At 39.3% G+C, this 14098-nt stretch overlaps 1 long non-coding RNA gene across 1 annotated transcript in view; it reads right to left on the minus strand.

Moving 5' to 3' along the window:
• LOC308060370 overlaps positions 1-14098 on the minus strand; it is a 36387-nt gene continuing 22289 nt past the window's right edge. The window contains exon 2 of the long non-coding RNA XR_013926693.1: positions 1-14098. This exon is cut by the window's right edge and continues 18176 nt beyond it. This is a non-coding gene — a long non-coding RNA (uncharacterized lncRNA).

Consider the following 14098-nt stretch of genomic DNA (forward strand, 5'->3'; position numbering starts at 1 on the left):
TTGTCAGTGCCAGCCTGTGTTCATTTTCTAGAGAAGTAAAAGATTTCTGCTTCCTTTGGAAACATTTTTTTTTTCTGTAAAATGAAATGCCTTGTTACACTGTCAGATGAATGAATTTTGATTACTGTATTTATACCAAAGCTGTCTACAATCATTTCTTCAGAGATCAAGCTGCAGATATTATACCAGTCTTAGTAAGCAACAGGACCCTTTGCAAGTATCATCTTCTCTTCACAGGCCTGAGGGAACAGGAACAGGGTTTCCCAAAATAGTTGAAATTTTTGCAGTTATCGTGGGTAATTTAGACAGCTATATATCAGTTTTAATTTCACGATGATATGGGTAAGAAGGAACTTTGGAAGGTCTCTGTTTTAGCCTCCTGCTTCAAGCAGGGCCAGCTGTGAGATGCAGCCAGGTTCCTCAGGGTTTCGTCCAGTCAGGTCTCGAAAACCTCCAGGAACAAAGACTGCACAGCTTCCTTGGGCAACCTGTGTCCCTGCCTGCCTGTCCTCAGGCTGAAACATTATCTGTGGTTAATAGAGGGGAGGTTGTTCTCTGGTTTGGTTTTTTATTTTTGGTAAGTCTGTATTTAATTTAGAATCAAAAAATCATAGAAGGGTTTGTATTAGAAGGGACATTTAGTCTAGTTCATCTGGTTCCACCCCCTCTTGCCATGGGCAGGGACACCTTCCACTAGACCAGGTTGCTCAAAGTCCCATCCAACCTTGAGCACTTCCAGGGATGGGGCATCCACAGCTTCTCTGGGCAACCTGGCCCAGTGCTTCAGCACCCACATTGTAAAAAATGTCTTCTGTGTACCCAGGCTAAATCTCCCCTCTTTCAGTTTAAAGCCATTGTTCCTTGTCCTGTCACTACAGGTACTGGTAAAAAGTCTTTCTCCGTCTTTCTTACAAGCCCCCTTTGTATATCAAAAGTCCACAATAAGGTTTTCCTGGAGCCTTGCCTTCTCCAGGCTGAACAACTTCAACTCTCTTAGGCTTTCTTCGTAGGAGAAATGTTTCAGCCCTCTGACCATTTTCATGGCCCTCCTCTGGACAGGCTCTAACAGGTCCACGTTTCTTGTACTGGAAGACCCAGAGCTGGATGTAGCACTCCAGGAGGGGTCTCACGAGAGTGCAGTTAATGGGCAGAATCAGCTTCCTCGACCTGCTGGCCGTGCTTCTTTTGATGCAGCCCAGGATATGGTTGGCTTTCTGGCCTGCAAGCACACACTGCCAGCTCATGTCATTTTTCATTCACCAGTACCCCCAGGTCCTTCTTTGCAGGGCTGCTCTCAATCTATTCATTCCACAGTCTGTATTGATATTGGGTATTGCCCCAGCCCAGGTGCAAGACCTTGCACTTGGCCTTGCTGAACTTCATAATGTTCATATGGACCCACTCCTCCAGCATGTCATGGTCCCTCTGAACAGCCTCCTTTCCCTCTAGCATGTCAACAGCATGATGCCATCTGCAAACTTGCTGAGACTGCACTCAAACTCACTGCTCATGTCATCAGTGAAGATATTAAACAGTATTGGTCCCGGTATGGACCCTGGAGGGACAACACTCATTACTGGTTTCCACTTGGACATTGAGCCATTGACTGTAACTTTTTGGATGCGACCATCTAACCAATTTCTTATCCATCTAACAATCCATTCATCAAACACATTTTTGTCCAAATTAGTAGCAAGAATGCTGTGGGTGACCTTATCAAAGGCCTTACAGATGTCCAGATAGATTCCCTTGACCACTGATGCAGTCACTCCATTGTAGAAGGCTACTGGATCCGTCAGGCATGAACTGCCCATGGTGAAGCCATGTTGACTGTCTCTGATCACCTCTCTGTCTTCCATACATTTCAGTATATCTTCCAGGAGAATCTGTTCCATGATCTTACTAAGCACAGAGGTGAGGCTGGGAGGTCAGTAGTTCCCAGAGTCCTCCTTTTTACCCTTTTTTTAAAAAAGCTGCAATATTTCCCTGTTTCCATTTTTTAAACATTTTGAAGAACAAACCTTCATAGACTTCATTCATAATTAGTGCTTCTGCAAACTTCCATGAAAACTAAAAAATTAGGAAGTTGCTAGAAAATTTTCTTCAACAGTTTTGCTAGGGAAATTAATTAAATATAGACCACTCCGTGTGCAGAGCTATTTAAATATTTTTCATTAAATAAAACCTCTAAAAATGGGAATTCCCTAAAGTAAGTGATTATAATTCATATAGATCCCGTTAGAGGAAGTATTTATGTAAGATGAAAAATGGGTGAACCATATCTTTCTGTAATAGTTCTTTCCTATTTTGAAAATCCACTCCCTGTTCCAGCATATTAAAGGTTTATTCATTTTGCTTATTGGTATTTTGTTCCAGACATAGTTGGTGAAGGTGAAATATATTCTTAATTCTGTATATCTCTGATGTAGATATTACTCAAATGGATTATAGAGTTTTAATGATTTATGCAAAATAATCTATACAAAAGGACTGAATTAGATAAATCTATTTTATCATGGTGTTTAGTAACCATACGATGTAATACTTGTGCAAACTAGTAATGATAAGAGTTTTCACACATATGACATTGTCTTGCATTTTTTACCTCAGTTGTTCTAGATGCTAGTGTGCCATGCCATGCACACTCAGGTGTAGTGTGCCCATTCCAATGTATTTTAGTAATTGGATACATTTCTGGCCCACAGTAATTTAATCAGAAAACTGTAAGTACAGAAAACCTTTTAATGCTATTTTCAAAATTGCAGAGTTTCCTGCAATAGGAATATTCACAACAGTATGTTATTCAAATGCATTATCAGTTAACTGATATATGCCTTCATAATTCTCATTGCTTCTCCTCGCTATGTTTTTGTTTCTTTGTCTGCCTTTTTCATCATATATCACTGTCAGCACTTGCAGAGCCCACAAACAAAGAGGATAAATTTTCTAAGTTTTCAGAATTGTTAAAATTATTTTCTAGTGTATGCTCTTTTCCCTACCAGTTGCTTTTCATATCCTGACTCCTCACGAACACCGCTGAGGCCACAAGTATGAAATCATGCTTATCCATGTTCAGAGAGGCAAACAGGCAGTCAACCAAAGTTCACTGCAAAGTATAACATAACTAGAAGGAGGAAAAGGGCTGCTTTGATGGGAAAAACATTCCCATCAAATTGGGAGTAAAAAATATCCCCAATGATTTTCCCACAAAAGAAACAGTCTTCAAAAATAACATGGAAGAGGCTTCTGGCAGCAGGAAAGATCTGATGCTGCTTTAAAGTATTTAAATGAAAGAGTAATGGCAGAAGTGACTGAAACCCAGGTTTTCCCTTTCCCAAGTGACTGCCCTGAACAACAGCCTATAACCTTGCTCTGACTACAGTCATGTTGTAGTCATGGTCCAGTGAATCAACTCTGATAATTACAGCATATTTCTCAGTAAGTGAAAGCTCACTTGTCCTTAGAGTAGACTCAGTAGACTTCTCTTGTCCATATTTTCTTAACATTCTGAATAATCAAAATTCAGATCTGCTTATAGTTGTAGCTGCTGCTAATCTGGCTGGTCATTTAGAATTTAAAGTTTAGCTGGACTGATAAAGAGGAAACAATCTCTTAAACTAAAGAGACTAAATAAAATTAGGATGATTAAATATTTGCAGTCTACATAATGTTTATCTTGTGTTAATAGCATGAAGAGTCACAAATCTGATTTTATCGTAGGCTCTTCAGTAAAATGTATTGTGTCTACTTAGAAACATTTAACAAGCGTAGCATCTTCTCATGTGTACCTTCTGGCCAAGTTTGTTAGAATAAATTACCTCAAATCAACCTTGGATTTGGTGTCTATTTACAAAGAATGATCATTGTTAGTTACTAAATAGCTGTGTAGGTGCTATATAAAATTGAGGTTCTTTAAATTAACAGTCAAATGTGGAAAAGATGAAGAAGGTGAGAGATTTTCCATCACACACGATATGATATAAGCTTGTCTGTGTCAAAGACATCATATGGTTTTCTACTGCTTTTACTGTGTGTATTAATAAAGTTTCAGCTATTATAATTGCTGCAGTAAAGAGGACACTTAGTAAACTGAACTCATTATCTATGTATAATGATCTACAGCTGTAAGGATACAGCCTTCAATGTATGAACTAAAAATTAGGTCTTGAAATGAATCTGTATATGGGAATGGGTGTCTATGTTCTCTTATTAAGCTATGGAGTACTCATCATTACTTAGAAGCAAATGTAAATTACTTATATTTTTTAAATTGTCACATTTTGTTAGCACAGCTTTAAAAAATATGGAAGTTATTTCATCAAACTCTTTATGATTCTCAGTCTAAAATAATACTTCAGAATAAGATTAGATAGTCAGGGAAATTAATTTCTTCTCAAGCCATATAATCCCCCAAAATAATAAATGTAACTCAAGAACAGCAGCTATGCAATGATGACAGTATAAAATCAAATCTTTTTTTGTTTCTAGGTGTCCTCTCCCAACAACCTTTTTTTTGCTGATAAAAGAAAAAAATATCTGAAAATCTATTTTGCTTAGTATGAACTCCAGAATAAACTCAACCACTTCCATTAGAAATAATATTTTTCCCCATACATGAACTTAGATTTCAAAAAATGTATTCATTATCAGTAAAACTAAACAAATAGGAAATCACTCATTTACTACAGTTTCGGCTTTAAGTGGGATATTTTAAAAGTGGAACTTTGAATGTTTGTGGGATGGGAAATGAAGTCACTGAAAGCAGTGACTCTGAGAAGTCCTACATAATTACCTTAGAATTTCTCCTAAAAAATGTAATCCCTTGATTCTGCCTCTATAATGAAGGGAATCTTTAGCTGTCTAAATAGAGATAATGACATAAAAGTAAGGAAGGGGCCTAGCCTCAGCTTGCAACAGTTGACTGTGCTTTAAGATGACTATTAAAACTGGATAGATTTCAAAATACACTGAAAGGTGCAGGAGTTGGAAAACACCACTTCTAATAGACGCATAAAGAGCTTGGTTCTTTCAGATGTCCAAGAAGAAGGCCACAAGAAACTTGACCGCTTCATTTAGGTACAGGAACAAATATGAGGTCCTCAGTATCTGATGAGCTGATGAGAAGGTCCAGCTGTTGCAACTAGAAGCTATGGAAACTAATCTGGTTTAATATTCACCAAGATTAACCATGAACAGTGGTGAATCAGCCATCACTGAGAATCTTTAGCATGAAACAGCAGTTTTTAGAAATATCCTCAGAGTGCTCTTTATTTAGGCAGGGGAACATGCATGGCACACATATTCTTCAACCTCTGTGAGGAGAAATGTGTCAGTTAAGAGCCTGGACAAATAACCTGGTCTTCAAATGTAGGGTTCTGAGTTCCCATGTTCATCCATCATCTTTGGAGTTCCTAACATGCTCCTGCCACCGGGAGGTCTATGTTAAAAAAAAATACTATAACTAAACCTCGAGTTCCAGAGTTTCATTCAGTGTCTTGACTGATGTCTTGATCTAAAGAGGACATTTTTCCCACAGCATCACTTCTATTTTGCTTCTGCTTTGTTTGTTAGGCTTCACTTGAAGCGTCAGTAGTTGACCACCTCTGAAGACAGGCTATTGAGCTGGGTGGCCAGTGGTTTGAGAGCACACAAAATATTCATACAGCATTTGACATTTCCTGCACTATTTTCCATCTGCTTTGATTTTGTTGCTTTAATTGAACATTTAATGTGTGAATATGTAAGTGAAAACTGTTAGCAGACAAAATGCATTTTTGTTGTGGTAGTTCAAAACATCTTGCTCAACACTTCCTGTGTGCTGGCTACCATTTCTTTTTCCTGCTGTTTTTGAGTCTGTCCAATGTGGAAATGCTTTCAGACTACTCTTAAAATCTCTATTACTGTGAAGAAGAAGCATTTTCCTGTTTTCTTAATTCTTTGCTCTAATTTGCTGCAGTGATCTCACCAATTAGTGCATTGACTCTGGGCTCTAACTCATGTTCTTTCCCAAAGAGTATGGCACGATTTACATTCTATTTGTAAGAGTAATTCTGGAACATAGTTACAATTTTGAAATTTAAAATTTAGCATACAAGCTAGCATTCTGTTGTAATTTTATTTATCTTCACTGAAAAATATGCTCTATATATTGCCACTTTGAACATGTGCATAAGAAATGCAAGTATATGCATTTTCTGATCATTGTGAGACTGCCTGCGGTCATTGCAGGATTCAGTGATGTGGTTAAATTGCCAGATGTGTTTATTAGCAGCGTTTTCTAAGAATTTTTGCTCACCTTTAATATTTAGACAAGGCTTCCTATTTCTTTTTCCTATCACTTAAGATACAAATCAGTGTATCCTTTTAATGTAGCTGGAACTTCTTTTCTGATTTCATTATTCAATAATATTTAAATGTGCCCAGTTCAAATAAAAAAAAAAAAAAAACAGTCAAATCAAAACCCTTTCTATTTGTGTAATGCAGTAGTGACAGAAACAGAAATCGGATCTTGATTGGTTGCAGGGACAAAGGTATATTTATAGTCCTCACGGCAAATTGTTGCAGCTTTCTTCATAGAGGAGGAAACTAGGGATAAAGCTGTTATTAAATGGTTCCTTATCTGAAGTCCCTGAACACAGAGGAAATCTGGAAATCTGTCGACAGAGACGGGCACTGGGAGAGCTCTGACACACTCTTCAAATCTCCATTTTAAAGCTCACTTTAAATGCATAATCCCAGAGTTACTGAGCTCCAGGTTTTACTTTGTGACACAGTTGATGAAGATTAGGCCTAGCAATGGATGGCTGCGGCTGTCCTACACTATTTTTTATTCCCACCTTTCTCACTGGTTGTGCAGACAGAAGAGCGAGCACCTGATCTGGGGGAGGAGGGTTGCTTTAGGAGTGCAATTCATGAAATGCAATGTCTTTATCTGGATGATACCCATGCATAATAAACAAGTCCTGTCCACAATAGGTGACTATTTTGATCCTATGGCTCTAAATTCCTTTTGAATGTCCTTGAGGGGATATGGCTGTTATTCCTTACCAAAGGATGCAGGATTTCTTTTCAAGAAAACTGAGAGCTGACTGATGAGCAGCTTTTGAAAATTATCTTTCCTGAAGTCAGAAAGAAATACAATCATATTTGTATTTCTTATGAAGCATGGGTCAAAAGTTACTTAATCTAAGAAACTACAGCAAATACATTTTATAGCAGTTTATTTGAAGACAAGTTGCTGTAAAAATAACAGAGACTTTGTTACAGATGAAATAGAAAGAAGGGGGGGGGGGTGGGGGAAGAGAGAAGCGTTATTGACATTATCAGTGTCCCCTCTACACACACATATTCATGCACAGCTGTTATTCTGAGAAGCATGTACTGCAGTCTCTTTATGTAGTCTAATCAGAACTGTGATATCTGCTGCACTTCTGCGAAAAGAAAAATTTGACTTACCTTACCTAGTGTCAGAAACATATTTCATATGTTCAGTGCTTCTGTCTGCGAGCCACCTGACAGTCTCTAATCAGCTCTTGAATCATAGAGTCATGTGGATGCTGAATGTAACAATGCAAATGGATTTTAAAGGAAAGGGGATTCCGTTGCTGAAGGAGCCATCCCCCGAAAGTTGGGATGTTTGGTAAACTCATATTTAGTGCTGTCTTTTCTCGGTGCATTTTGTTACACTGCACTTGATAAGTTGTCTTCTACATGGAAATTAATAATAATAATTAATAATACTTGAGAGAGAAGAATGAAAGACCATTTCACATATACAATGCTTACCCTTTGCCTGAAAAATGCAGTTCATTAATCTGACACATGAATGTGTGGTTTAAAAATACTCTGTCTTGGTGACACCTGATCAACCACCAGTTGCTTAAAGTCACACAGTGTTTTGGAGGAAAACAGACATTTCTTGCAAAATACCTGGCAAGAAAAGGCAGGTGTTGGAGCAGTGACTGAAAACAGAAGAGCAACATTGTGTTCGGGTTATTGATTGAGTTTTGTTCCATCAGCGAAAGTGGATTCTTTAGTAGAAAGATTGCATCGCAGCACCAGTCATTGCAATTGATACTGATGCAACAAGAATGCATTGACCAAAATTTCAGATTCTTAAAGATGTTTAATCACCCAAAGATGCGGGAGTTAACATTTTTCTTAGGACTTTACAAAACCCATCAAATATTTAGCACAATGAAATGAAAAGAGGAACAAGAATATGCCTCTGGGTACCCTGTGTATAAATAAGTAGGGCACATCTGCAGCCCTATAATATCCTTATGATGTAACTCTTTGAGGAATTGCCATGAGCTCTCTGCAGTGCAAAGACATACCAGGAGTGCTCGGAAGCTCTGCAAAAGTAAAACTCTAATACCATATTCACTCACTGGAGGAAAAGAGTAAGTGTCATTTCATTATCCTTTTATTTGACTCATTTTCTTTCATCAGTAAAAACTTCTTCATAATAGTGACTACTAGCTCTTGCTTCTTAATAAAGCATGAAGGATATTTCATTGGATTTTATAATTAAAAGTATCTTCAAACACATTCAAAAAGACTCATGCTGTTTAACCAATTAGGTCATAATAACTGTCACCAATGGCAGGGGTGGTTCTCGCAGCATGCCTCACTTCTCTGCTGAAATTGTGAACAATGTCAGTGTGAGGCTTTGGGAAGAAGGAGAGAGGGGAACTTTTTTCCAAAGTCCAAAAATTTTCAGCTATTTGTTATCTCATGAAACCATGGCAAGGACAAGAATATATATTTTTTTTTTTTTTTTTCCACTTTGAGCTGCCTAATTCTTATGCGGCCCCCATCTATAAAAATGAAGAGGTACAGAGTAGCCTCACATAGCCCTGGCTGTGGTGTGACCCATAATGTCAGAGCTGCCTCCTAGACCTGACTATGCTTTGCTCCCCGATGGTTGGTGCTACAGCTGCTGAAACCAAACAGTGTTGTCTAATTTACAGTTGGATAAATAAAAAGACTCTACCAATTCAGTTTAATAACAAGATTTAATGTGATGGGAGGTAGGCACAGGCCAAGACAGAGTTTCGACTCCAGTGGTTTAGTGTGAGTGCAAATGTGACAGTGACAAGACTAGCAGTTTCTGGTAAAAAAAAATAAAAAATAAAAACTTTCCACTGGTGAGTGGTTTTTATGCTTTTGACCACTAGACCTCATCTGTGATATGTGATGCTCACTGCAGGTGAAGTCAGGACCCATCTTGTCTGTCTAGTGTTGGGCACTGGAGGTCACTGTGAGGAAGAGGGGATGGCAGAGGATGACCAAATCCCTGCTAGCTGGCTTACCCCTAGCTTTTCTTCAGGCAGGCTCTTGGGTTTAACCAGACATCTGGCAAGTTCGACAGAGCCCAGTCTAAACTTCAAGAATAATCCCTATGTAGCATTAAAGAGGTGAAAAAAAAAAAAGAAGTATTTTAATTTCTTAAGCTCTTAAGATTTTAAAAGCAGAAGCTTTTATTGTAAGTTATTAAAATAAATGATGGAAAGACTATACAGGAAAGGATGTAGTACCAAGAACTACAGTCTGTTCACACTGCCACCACCTACTGCGCTTGTTACACATTCTTAGAAACACACCTCAAGGGACTCACTCTCAAAGCTCAAAATCTCATCTGAAGTAATTTCCAAGGATCTAATTCAGCCAAGAAATCTATGACTATATGCCCAGGAAAAGCAAAGTGCTTGATAGTAATACTAGCTTACAAGCTTTTGAAGTCCCAGCTGATAAGATATGAAAAGATGATGTTACAGGCCCAGTGGTGTAGACATTTTGGATCATTTCTGAGAATTTGTATTGTTCATACAGTTCAGGTATCAAATCCCACCAAATATGGACTTTGCGGAAAGGTAACAGCAATTCCGGTTGGCAATGTGTTGCCTTTAATGGAAATAAATTAAAGCAACGTGTTACTGATGCTGTTTTCCTTCATTTATTGCTGATCTGCTCCTGTTTGAAAAGGCAGACCACAGCAATTCTTATTTCTTTCAAATACTGTCTACATATGCATCAGTTGCAGATGTTCATGTACATGTACAGATTTTTTCATGTATTACATAGGTAAAGATACTTTGCTTTTATAAAATTTCTTAGATTTCTGATTCGTTCACTTATGTTTGTAAAAATGTATTAGAGATTTGCAGGTGTGAGGTCCTGTTGCTCCGGTGTTGTAAGATTCTTTTAATGAAGTCCCAGAGGGCTTTTTCACAAGGGGAATGAAGTCTGCAGCAGCAATCAGGTTTTCAAAACCCAATCTCCTTTACCAGTTCAGTTTGCAAGATAAGGCTGTATTTGCTTCCCTGTAAAAGGACAAATTTGAAGAGCACTATGGAACCCACAAGTGAAAAAGGAAAAGAGTAAAGGTAAACATAAAAATAGGACAAAGTAACTAAAAACACTGTAATAAACACAAAGAAAAGTATCCTGTTACTGCAATTTTTCCAGGTCTGCTGTAAGCTCCTGGCCACTGAGTCTTTTCTTTTGTCACCTTTAGTTGAATCTCAAGAACTCAGTCTTTATGGAATGTTGGTACTCAGCACACCATCTTTGCAAATTTTACTACAGCTCTCATCTCTTCTGTCCCTGTTGCCAGATGAGCTGTAGATCAGCACTGATACAGGAACGTGATAAAGCAAGAGCTTATCTGAGAGCTGCATAGCACTGAAAAGAATACCAAACATTTATGAATGTATCTACTTTACTGTAAATCCTGGAGTGAGGAATATATTTGAGGAAATGATCAGTTGATATGTAGAATGCACTTTCAGCACTCCATTCCCATCTGATGAGTATAAAGCATAACACTCAAAACTGTGTGTCTTCCAATTTGCACTCAGTACCACAGTCAACCTGTAGGGATAATAAGACAAGACTGCATTTGTTTCTGACATTTTACTTCTGCCAGTACTCTGCAAGCAAACAACAGACCACCAAGATAGCTCATATTTTATATATATGACTGCAGGGGGCTCAAAACTCCTTTGTTTTCCTGTGAGACTTTGAAATGAATCCTGCTTGTTAACTCCTGTTCTTGTCAACTCTTGTTGACATACAAGAATTTAGGGCTGAGGAGCCAGGTGTGATGACAAGCAGCTGGGAACTTGACGTTCATAATTAAAAGCTAAGAAAATGCAACTCATTGTAAGGCCTATCACCAGAGAAAATACCTTTTGTTAGACAGTGATATAAGGTTTTTAGTGCTGGTCAGTCAGATGTTCCTATCTCCTTAGGCCATAGTGAGGCAAAGATGTTCTTTTAGAATTGGGAGTGTCAGATAAGTTGTGATGAAATGCTGCATTCAATAGAAAAGAGTCTTAGTCTCTGATGGATAAAGTTATTTGAGCTGATGGAAATGTAAGTATTTCTGAATTTGTATGTATCTTGATCATTACATATCAATGGCTTTTAGTTGCTCAGCTTGGAGGAATATTTAGACAATTTTCACACGGATATAAAAGGCATCGATAATTTTTTCTATTTATTAGGTGGAACTTTGACGATGGTAAACTGGCTGTGAATTTCATGACCATAAAACCAAAAAGAAAACCCCCAGCTCTACCACCACTAGATGGCATTGATTCAGCATCCAAACTTAGAAACAGCCTTCAGCTTTACCACACTTAAACCTCTTCGTAGTGACAGCTTTAATATTAAAAGCACTTGTAATCATTGTTCTTCATTCTCCTTTAAGTGCACACTATCCATCCTACAACACTGTCTTCTTTCTATCTATACCATAGTGTATCATCGGTATGCATTGTCAAACAGCACCATTGCTTAGGCGCATATGGAAATTAAAGATGGATATCAGAGAAAATTTTCATTTGATGCTAATTAATCACTACTGCCTCCTTGTAGAGTCTGGAGAACCTCTGAGATTGTCAGGGTCTATACCAAAATCCAGCACAGCACACGGTGAACTTTGTCAGCAACTGCGGAGGTTGGAAGTGTGTTGTTTCTGCACCAATAATTCCAAGAGCTACTACTCTGGCTATCTTAGTGAACCTCAGATTTTCACAGCCAGAAGCTGCCTCAGTCACCATAGAATTACTTCTCATGGGCTGGAGGAAACTCTTCTCTCTTTAGACAGTGAACCAGAACTGGACATTTAATCCCAGTCTTTTCTGTCTTTCCCACTGACATGCTGGGAGCATGTATTGGTTCCTACTGCTGTTTCTTGTATGAGCACTGATTTGAAGCAAGATATTTTTTCTGTTCTTGCTCATTCTCCTACTGCTATTTAAGGAGTGAAACCACAGTGCCAGCTGCCTGAACTGTTCCTGGCTTCATGTTTGGTACTTTGACAACAAAACACACATGGTAATGGGAAAGGGAATGGTGACCTTTTCCTTCTGTGAGTAGCAACTACCCTTGGAGTATGTCCTTGTGAAGACAGACGTTCCTACAAGGTGATGACTCCTACATGACGGACTGGACACAAATACTCCACACATCCTCTGAATTTCAGATCCCTGCTGTGCCCTGCACAACGAGCTTGAAATTTTGTTCCTCTGGGACTGGAACAATAAGGATCAGGCAGGCAATGCATCAAGATGACACTCATGTTCAGGATGCTATTTGGGCCTTCAGTGCCAAAGGCAGGAGCATGCCAAGTGTCCACACACATGGCACATGGCACAACTCAGTCTACCACCCATGGTTACTCTGAATTTGACCTCTCAAGCCTCTGTGCCTTCTTTTGTCCTTTTCTGTGTGCTGGGATGTGCTGTATCAGCAGCCCTGGGGACACCAGACAGGGCTAGGTCTGAATGGTCAGCCAGGGAAAATGTTGCTGACGAGCAGCAACACTGCACAGCACAGGAGAAAGAAGAGGAGCTGCAGGCAGGGCACAGGAGTTTTCTCATTTTCTGCTCCCCTCAGAGTTGGCAGGGGAGGGGGAGTCTGTGGGGAAGGGAAATGTAGTAAGGTCTGCATCAGCTGCTGCAGCCCTGGAGAATGGGACTGGATAAGTGCCAGGTGGTACCTCCCACTAAGGAAATCTCTTACACCTCCCACGATGAGTTCAAGAGCTTCTTGCCTATGCCCTCCCCCAACCCCCTTCTTTTCAGCTGTAAGAAGAAATTAACTATCTGTTCTGTTCTCAGGCACTACCTGAATACCTTCTGAGAGCAAATGTGAAGACACTGAGTTCATCTAGTATTACAAAACCCAAACAATTTAAATGAGCCAGACTCACTTTTAGTCATCACTTGGTCATGAAGAAAATGAAGTTCCTCTGGCATTCAATGAGATGAAGGACTAGGTCTACAGAAGAACAAACATACCTAGCCAACACCTCCATGTCTATATGCCACAAAGCCCTGCCAGAGTTTCCCATGCTCTCAAATCACCATCTGTATTCACCCCTGCACACTTCCCAGATTGTTTCTTGACAAGCCAAGAATGCCCTAAAACTTTGACAATGCTGAGGAGCAAGGTAGTTATCTCATGTTTAGACTACACTAGATTTAAAAAAAAAAAAAAAAAAAAAAAAAAGACCTGGAGGGCCTAAACCGGTTTGTCTTTCTCTGACCACAGATTTGGTCCTAAAGAAAACTTAGGGTGTAGGAGGCTGAAGGCAGAGCAGATAAACACCTGTATCCTGTGAACTGTAAGGAAGTCAGAGTACCTTCCTGTAGTAGGAAAGATTGGGTTTCAGGTCACTTTTCCCTTTGCAAGGACTTCATCCCTCATCTCCCTGTTGAAAGCCCCAGGTCACCATTGCACTATCACATTTCTTTTGTGACTTTGTGGTGGGTTGACCCTGGCTGGACAGCAGGTGCCCACCAAGCTGCTCTATCACTCCCCTTCCTCAGATGGACAGGGGAGGTAAAATATGGTGAAATGTTCATGGGTTAAGGACAGGGGAGATCACTCACCAATCACTGTTACAGGCAAAACAGACTTGACTTGGAGAAATTCGTTTAATTTATTACCAATCAAAGCACAGTAGGGTAATGAGAAATAAAACCAAATCTTAAAAAAAACCCACACCTTCCCAGGCTCAACTTCAACCCCAACAATTTTCTGTCCCCCCTCCCGCCCAGCAGCGCAGGGTGCCGGGGCCGGGGGC

The sequence above is a fragment of the Falco punctatus genome, assembly GCF_963210335.1.
Source record: "Falco punctatus genome assembly, chromosome: 3".
NCBI lineage: Eukaryota > Metazoa > Chordata > Aves > Falconiformes > Falconidae > Falco > Falco punctatus.